Raw genomic sequence first — 7,204 nt, 5'->3', positions numbered from 1 at the left:
CTGGACAACTAAAAATATATATAGAGAGAAAAAATTAGCCGGGCACGATGGCGCATGCTTGTAGTCCCAGCTACTCAGGAGGCTGAGGCAGGAAGATCGCTTGAGCCCAGGAGTTTGAGGTTGCTGTGGGCTAGGCTGACGCCACGGCACTCACTCTAGCCCAGGCAACAAAGAGAGACTTTGTCTCAAAAAAAAAAAAAAAAGAGTTCCATGGGGCCAGCTTGGGGGTGATCGTAATTGTCATGGGAGGTGGCACAGTGTAAGGACTGGCTTTCTCTGTGCCTCAGTTCCCTCATGTGGAAAGTGGGGACGATAATGATGCTAATGGGACCTGTTTCACAGGGCTATTGTGAAGATTAAATGAATGTATATCAGAATAGCACCCAGCACATAGTACAAACTCAATAAATGAAAATAGTTATACTTTCCAGATATGCTCAGCTTCCTTCCTCACTCTCAGATTCTGTCTGTCTGTCCGTCTCACACACATACACATACAGCACAACTGCCATCCTAGAACAGTCTCAAAAGGACAGAAAAATGCACAATTCCCACAAACCTACTTTGCTGCCTGATTGCATTTGCTGAATTACCCGAAAACCCAAGGAAGAGAAAATGGAGGCAGGGTCTTTTCTGTCCCTCCAGCCCCTGGAATTCTTTTGTTGTTGTTGTTTTGAGACTCCCTCTGTTGCCTGCCATGGAGTGCAATGGTGTCATCATAGCTCACTGCAGCCTCAAACTCCTGGGCTCAAGTGATGCTCCTGCCTCAGCCTCCCAAGAAGCTGGGACTACAGCTGCGCCACCATGCTAGGCTAATTTTTCTATTTCACTGTAGAAACAGGGTCTTGCTTGTGCTCAGGCTGGTCTCGAACTCCTGGCCTCAAGCAATCCTCCCGCTTTGACCTCCCAAAGTCCTAGGATTATAGGCATGAGCCTCTGTGTCCAGCCCTAATATTTTATCAATAGTAGTTAGATATGGGTTTAGATGTGAATAAAAGGGATCCGAAATAATCGTGGCTTAAATAAAATAAGGGTTTATTTCTCTCTTGTATAACAGTCCTAGTCTGGTGCGGCAACTCTGTTTCATGAGGGCAGTCTTCTGTCTTGCTTCTCTGACATGGCTAGAGTGTAGCCCTCATCCACTTAGCCCAGGATGGCTGACCTCCATGGTGTCATTCTAACCAGGAGGATGGACGAAGGGGACAGAGGGAAAAGGAGGGCCAGGGTCCACCTTCTCTTTCAGGCTTCGACCCAGGAGTTCTACACATCACTTCCTTCTACACCTCACTGACCAGACCTGAGTCCCATGGCCACGTTTAGCTGCAAGAGGAATTGAAAAGTATAGAGTGTTTGTTCTGAATCATCATGGTAAACATCATAGAGAATTTTTTTGTTTTTTTTGAGACAGGGTCTGGCTCTGTTGCCCGGGCTAGAGTGCCATGGCATCAGCCTAGCTCACAGCAACCTCAAACTCCTGGGCTCAAGCTATCCTCCTGCCTCAGCCTCCCTAGTAGCTGGGACTACAGGCATGCGCCACCATGCCCGGCAAATTTTTTTCTATATATATATATATTATTTTTTAGTTGTCCAGATCATTTCTTTCTATTTTTTAGTAGAGACGGGGTCTCGCTCTTGCTCAGGCTGGTCTCGAACTCCTGACCTTGAGCAATCCACCCGCCTCGGCCTCCCAGAGTGCTAGGATTACAGGCGTGAGCCACCGCACCCGGCCCATAGAGAATCTTTAAGGAAAAGTGGGAGAATGAATATTGAGGGACAATTAATAGCCTCTTCTGCAGAAAGAGTTGAGAGAACGCAGAGTTGCTGCCCATCAGATGATGGGTACTGTGCGGAACCGCCCCTGACATCAGTGCCAGAGAGTCTCAGATTCTTTGACTCACCTGTGCGAAGATCAAGGGTGCCGGCTGGAGTGTCTGATTGACCAAACTTCTTGGGCCATGTGCCCACGGCCTAGAAGAAGAAGCATTTGGCCCTTTTGGCTTCTTCAGTGAGATTTGGAGTTCCACTTTTACTAAGGCCCCCACAGTAGTGAATTCCCCACACATAGGAAGCCAAATGTTTGCCTCCACCAACGTCCACTTCTCTCTCTGAGCCACAGCTTTCTCATCCGTAAAATGAGGATAAGCAGAGCACCTACCTTCTGGGTGCGTTGTGATGATTAAGTGAGATAATCCACGTAACAACCTCTGCACAGTGAAGGCTTCTTGTCATCATCATTGCGATCGTCATCACCACCATCACTATTATCATCCTCATTATCATCAATATCACCGCCACCACCATCATCATCATCACCACCACCACTACTGCCACCACCATCATCATCATCACCCCATCACTACTACCACCATCATCACTGTCAACATCATCATCACCATCGTCATCACCACTGTCAACATCATCATCACCATCGTCATCACCACCATCACCATCATCACCACTGTCATCATCATCATCACCATCATCATTACCATCATCACCATTATCATCCTCACTATCATCAATATCACCACCACCATCATCATCATCACCATCACTACTGCCACCACCATCATCATCACCACCATCATCACTGTCAACATCATCATCATTGTCACCATCATCATTACTGTCAACATCACCATCACCATCATCACCATCATCGCTGTCATCATCCCCACCACCATCACCATGGCTACCATCAGCATATCGCCATGATCACCATCACCACTAACACGAGCTTCGCCAGCACCCCCTGACCCTCACCTTCCCCCTCATTTACATTAGTTAAGTTAATGCCAACTGTGGTAGTAGATAAACTCACAATTCTCAATGGGTTGACATAATCGAAGTTTATTTTGGACTCATACTGCAGTCAGGCAGCCTTCCATGTGACTCTGCCTCCGCCAGTTCCCTGGAATATTCTCCATTTGGCCAACAGATGGGAGCAAAAGTGGTGAAGAAGGTACACCCACTTCTTAACCCCATCGGCCACATCACCAGAGCTCACATGACACTGGCCAGAACTGAGTCACATGACCCGAACTAGACTCGAAGGTCTGGGAGTGTAGTCTCTGGCAGCCACTTCCCAGGGACACTCCACTACGCAAGGGAAATACGAATGTCTGGTGGCCGGCTGGCTGTCTCTGCCGCATGCTAGGAGAACAGGACGACCCAGGAGAAGTTGGGGCTCAGGTTGTTTTTCTCCAAACTCAGTGCCTTCTGTCTCCTTGGCCCTTGGAAACTTGCCCCATGTCCATCAACTGCTTCTTCCAATTCAGTCCAGATCCTCTAACCCTCCCCAAACTCTGAAACCCTTATTTCCTCAGCCTCATCTTTCCAAACAGTCCTCCCCAGGCCATTAGCCTGTCTTCTCCAAATAAATCTTTGGTTTAAGACCCCCCCCCGCCTACCTTTCCCAGTTTCCTACCCCTCGCACACCTTTCCCCAACGCTCCAACCATCCTCATTGCCCCAAGATGCTCCAGATTCGCTGACTCACCCCCTTTTCTGAAAGGTTGTCTAGTGCTACACAACAAGCCACCCCCAAACTTAGCGGCTTAAAAGAACAGTGTGTTAGTATCATCTCTCACGGTTCCGTAGATGGACTTGGCTGACATAGGCCCTGGGCGTTGACTTGGGGTCTTTGCTTGGGGTCTCTCCCATGTTTGCGGTCAGATGTCCGCAGAGGCTATGGGGACGTAAAGCCGCGGCCGGGCTGCGTGTGCAGCGTCACTCGCTCCTGAGGCTGACAGCTGACGCGGGCTGTCACTGAAAGCTGAGCTGGGGCTGTGGATGGAGCCGTGTCTCTTGTGACCATTTCCGTCTCTCTTTGCTTCTTGTCCCTGCACTGATGCCTCCCCTGTTTCCAGAGGTCTCTGCCTCTCTTTCTGCCCCGTCTTCTCCATTTTGCTAAGCCCACCCCCACTTCTCTCTCCCTCTCTTTGTAACTCTGTTTCCCAGTGTGTGTGTGTGTGTGTGTGTGTGTGTGTGTGTGTGTGTGTGTGTGTGTCTCTAGCATTTTCTATTGCTGAGCAACGAACTGCACCCCTGAAACTTGGGGGCTTAAAACGAGGCGAGTTATTGTCCACAGTGCCTGGTGTGGATGCAGTGGCCCTTCCGCTTCATGTGGCGCTGGCTGAGGTCACGCGTGTGGCCGTGTGCCCTTTGGAGCTTGGCCGGGGCTTAAACGTGCAAGACGCCCTGGCTGGTGCTGGCAGTGGGTGCCTTCTGTGGGCTGGGGGGCTTCAGTTCCCCATGCCGCCCCCCTCCCACGATAGGCTAGACCAGCGTCCTTACCACATGGGGACCAGGTGCCTAAGGTCGCTTCTACCACATTCTGTTGGTCAAAGCAAGTCACAAGCTTCAAGGGGAAGGGAAACAGACGTCATCTTTAGATGAGGAGAGCGTGTGCCTGGAATGTCGCTCACGGCAGCCCAAATAATAGCTCCCTGGAAGTGTCCACCTCCTAATCCCCAGAACTGTTGCCCAGAATGCGTCACCTTATATGACAAGAAAGGAATTTGCAGATGTGATTAAGTTAAGGATCTTCAGCTGGGGAGATTATCCCCGTTTATCTAGGTTGGCCCTAAATGCAGTCCCAGGCACTTCCATCAGAGGGAGCTAGAGGGAGGTTTTGCTACACACAGAGGAGGCCGCGATGGGCACACAGCGGAGAGAGAGCGGAAGATGCGGGCCTTGAAGACCGGAGCGATTGGGCCACAAGCCAGGGGATGCGGGCAGCCACCAACGGCGGGCAGAGGCAAAGCACTGATTCGCTGCCGGAGCCTCCACAGGGAGCGTGACCCTGCCGACAGCCTGTTTTCAGCCCAGCAAGGTGGATTTTGGACTTTCGGCTTCCAGAACTGCGAGAGAAAAAAAAAAATTGTGTTTAGTTTTAACACTAAGTCTGTGCTAATTTGTCACAGCAGCCACCATAAACTAATATGGCATCTTTGGAGATGATGCATCGCCACCTCTTGTCTTCGTTTCCATGTGTCTCGACATCTTGACTCTTTTTTAAAAATTGTAGTAAAAATACACATAACGTGCAGTTGACCATTTTAACCACTGTAGTGTACAGTTCAGTGGCGTTTAGTACGTTCACAATGTCGTGCAACCATCGCCACTATCTCGTTCCAGAACTTTGTCATCACCCTAAAAGAAAACCCCATAGCCATCAGCGGTCACCCCGCATCCTCCCACCCCCCGTCCCTGGCAACCACTAATCCGCTTTCCGTGTCTACGGATGTTTCATATAAATGGAATCAAATAATACGTGGCCTTTCGTGTCTGGCTTCTTTCACTGGACACCGTGTTTTCAAGGTCCACCCGCACTGGGACACGTAGCGGTGCTTTGTTCCTTCTTTTGAATGAATCCCCGTGAAATGAGCGCCCACTGTGGGGACAGGCCCTGTTTTGTTCGTCTGCCCATCAGTGGCGAACTCTCCGATTCCTTTCGGCATTTTAGGGCTGGGAGGTGCGTCAGGGTTCTCCAGGGAAACAGAGGCTAGAGGCTGGAGACAGGGGGAGGGCTGTTGCTGCAGCTCAAGTTCAAAGGCCGTCTGGAGGCGGAATTCCTTCCTCCCGGGGAGACTCGGTCTCTTTCCCTTAAGGCCTCCAACCGACTGCATAAGGCCACCGGTCCCAACAGTGCAATCTGCTCTCGCAACAGCGTCTAGGCAGGTGTCTGAACAAACTGCCGGGCACCGCAGCCGAGGAGACATGTCGTTAACCACCAAAGAGGCATCTCTGTTCCCCCTTGCGTCCTCTCTCTGCCCACCGCCAAGTCCCCGTCCCCACTGGCCACTGTCTTAGGCCGAGCATCACGGAAGCCGGCCCAGGCTGGGGGGAGAGGGGGGAGGCAAGGGTCTTGTTGGGGAGGTGACCCCAGGAGACACCAGAGGGCGACAGGGAAGGGAAGGAGGCCGTTCAAGGCTGTGTTGATGAGCAGGTCACCCTGTGGGCAGTGGGGCCTCAGTCTCGCTGGGAGCGCTCAGGGACTGTGCAGAACTAGCTTGGAGGTGCCCCAGCCGAGGGTGAGGACGGCGGGTGTTTATCCACCAAGTCCTGCGTGAGGATGGTCGTGTTGACCCCGGCACTTCCTGCCCTGGCTGGAGAGTGAGTTTGGTGAAGGGTTGCAGATGCTGGCGTGAGTGCTGCTGCTGGGTCCCAGGGGATGTGAGGGGGCGGTGACAGCCTCTGCTGTGATTACCTCCCAGAGTGGGGGGCTCACTACCTCCCTCTTTCAGTAAGTGGAGGCACCCACTCACTGTGCCTGTCTCCTCTCTCCTTGGCACCTCCCAGCATGCAGCTTCAGGCCCTCCAGGGAATCAGGAGGGGCTGGTTTCAGGTACCTCCTTCACTTGCCGTCCCCCTGAGGATTGAGGTCAGACTCTGGGGGGGACTTCCGTGCACACAAGGCTCAGGGGGATAGGTGGGCCTCAGCGCCTCCGGGTACGCGCGTGCTCGCTCCTGTCCCTGCCCTCTCCCTGTGGGGTGGAGGGAAGGAAACCTCCCGTCCCGGGTGCTGGATCGAAGTGGGCAGCTGGATCAGCAGGGGCGGAAGGCAGGGCTGGCGGGGAAGAGGCACAGAAACAAAAAGGGGGCCACAGAACAGAACCTGGGGGGCAGGGAGGCGACAGGGTCAGAGAGGAAAACAGGAGGACACGGAGAGGAGGGCACAGGGAGAGGAAACCTGGGGACTTCAAAACACAAGGCCGGGAGTTGGGAGAGAGAGACGGAGACGGGCAGCGGCCTCAGGATGTGCACGGGGAAAACGGGTTAAAAAGGCACCGGCCCGGCCGCTTCTGAGACAGCGCCAGGGACAGAAAGAGACTCAGCAAGAGAAACACGGGGCCAGGGTGAGAGGACAGGCGAGGAGGAGGAGGAGGAGGAGGAGGGGAAGGGGGGAGACCCAGAGGCGAGGCACAGAGAGAAACCGGCAGAGGAAGCCGATTCAGACAAAAAGGACAGAGAGGGCAAGGAGGAAATAGAAATGCAAGACGAGGAGGGAGGGCGGCGGGTTGGTGGGGGGGAGTCTTGGGGTGGGAGAGTCACAACCCGGCGCCCCTCCCCCGCTGGGGTCAGGCGGGGTCCTCCCGGTGGCCTCTGCTGAGCCATGGCTAATGGTATGATTGCTTGGTGGCGCGGGAGGGGAAGGGGCGGCAGGCATTTGTCAGGGCGGTGACAAATGAGCCGCCTGAGTC

Source organism: Propithecus coquereli, unplaced genomic scaffold, assembly GCF_000956105.1.
Source record: "Propithecus coquereli isolate 6110/MARCELLA unplaced genomic scaffold, Pcoq_1.0 Scaffold42, whole genome shotgun sequence".
NCBI lineage: Eukaryota > Metazoa > Chordata > Mammalia > Primates > Indriidae > Propithecus > Propithecus coquereli.
This window is presented reverse-complemented; position numbering follows the sequence as displayed.